This window comes from Heterodontus francisci, chromosome 8 (genome assembly GCF_036365525.1).
Source record: "Heterodontus francisci isolate sHetFra1 chromosome 8, sHetFra1.hap1, whole genome shotgun sequence".
Classification (NCBI taxonomy): Eukaryota; Metazoa; Chordata; class Chondrichthyes; order Heterodontiformes; family Heterodontidae; genus Heterodontus; species Heterodontus francisci.
In genome coordinates, this window is record NC_090378.1 from 19,055,747 (window position 1) to 19,057,892 (window position 2,146).

Below are 2,146 nucleotides of genomic sequence, written 5' to 3' on the forward strand. Positions count from 1 at the left end.
ATTACCCTTTGTTTCCGGCCTCTGAGCCAATTTTAGATCTTTGTCTTGGACTCCATGGGCTTTTACTTTCATGACCAATCTGCTATGCAGGACCTTATCAAAGGCTTTGCTAAAATCCACAGACTACATCAAATGCACTTCCCTCATCAACCTTCCTTGTTACCTCCTCAAAAGAGTGATAACCAAAGTGTCTGTTCTTACCCCTGACACATTGGCATGGTGGCTGAGCATGTTGGGGCCTCCTTTTGATGCCTGAGGCATCATCTGTGCGGAATTGGAATAAGATCTTTCCGCACTTGTCTGTGAAGTCTTTGTATTACTGGTGGCAACTATCAGCATGACTGTGAACTCTGGGACACTTGCTGTACTGTTGACTGCAAAGCATCACTAGACAGTAATCTACCATTTGTAAAACTTTAAAAAGTGATCCTCTAACTTGAACAAGGGGTTGTAACGTTGGAGTTACATTTTTCACGGTATGAGTTTATAAAATTCGCAAAAGAAATCTTGTGTTTTAATATAAAATACTTTCCAGAGTTTGCAAACGGATGGTCCTGTTTTCCTCTCCACCAGTGTCTGTAACTTTTCCCACTAATTCCCAGCTTGCAGTTATAGCTGAGCTGCTGCCAGGCGAGGTACCCCCGCAATACAGCGCAGCACTCACACTCCTCAATACAGCCCCCACCACTTACTACAGTTGCGCGCAAAACCGATTTACCACTCTATGTGGTGGACAGTAGAACATGCTGGTTCTATTACAGTGCTGTACTACATTGCAAGAAAACTCCTTCTGTGCGCTGACCTTTTGCCCAGTTATTTCCAGCTCCACTCTGACCTACCGTTCATTTCAACTCTGAGTTAAGCACTGGAGGCAGCGTTCGACACAAACTGTAACCCCACATCACTTAGCCAGGATTAGAAGGGCTTAAGCATGGAAAATATAATTGAACGTTAACGATGTCTTATTTGCTTATTTAATTCCTTATGTTTGCTCTTGCACTCCGTGCACCTTAAGAAGCCAACTATTGAGTAAGCGTGAGATTTTCTGTCCAAAATAAATGGAGTGCTTATGACGCTATCACCAGCAACTTTGAAATTGGTGTTAATTCTTATGATAATGGTTTCGCTTTTTGGCTGACATCCCGTTTTCATGGAGTGTTTTAAACATGAACGTTGAAGTGGTCGAGTCTGTACTCAATCCAGAGGAACCTTTCGGCTGGTAGCATGTTGTCTGACCATCCCCACAGCTGCAGCAAGCGACTTGCTCAGGGAGGTCAAGAGACTGGGAAAAAACAGAGGGTTTCTTACTCATAAAAGATATACATATGCAGACACACATCAGTCACATTCTTTCACCTCTTGATTAATACTGAGTAAATTTGCTGTGACTGGGTCTCAATGGTTAATCTTGTGTGCAACATTATTACATGTCAATAGTCATCAATGTCTGCTAGAATTCAATCAGGAGATTCAAATCATGCTTATAAACGGTTTAAACTTCGCTCTTGCATTTTAGAACATTATCTTGTTCTCTTGCTATCACTTCTTTTCAGCTGTACACAGGAAGGCTCAAGCTACAGCAAAACACAAGGCATAAAGATCACAATAAATTTGGACTCTAAGGAAATTAAGGGGTAACACAAGAACTAGGAGCATAAGTAGAGCATATGGCCCATCGAGCCTGCTCCGCCATTCAATACGATCATGGCTGATCTCGGGCTTCAATTCCACTTTCCTGCCTGCTCCCCATATCCCCTGATTCCCTGCAAAATCAAAAATCCAGCTATCCCAGCCATAAATGTATTCAATGATGGAGCATCCACAACCCTCTGGGGTAGCCTCATCTCAGTTATCTCAGCATATGGGGATAGAGAGGGAAAGTGGAATTGAGGTAGGAGGTAAGTCATGATTTTATTGAATGTATCGACTACTCCTACTCCTATTTCTTATGTAAGGTCCCTGTTTATCTGGAGGAAACCTAATTCATTCATTCATTATTTAATTTAAGGAGCATTGGAATCGCACTTCAGAATTTGAAATTGCTGCATGCAACTGGTTACTTGGGCATGGAAAATTGACAGGGTAATGAAAGTCTGTCACCATTTCTCGCACCTACAATGTTTGGGATCTTCTTCTCCCTGCTGGT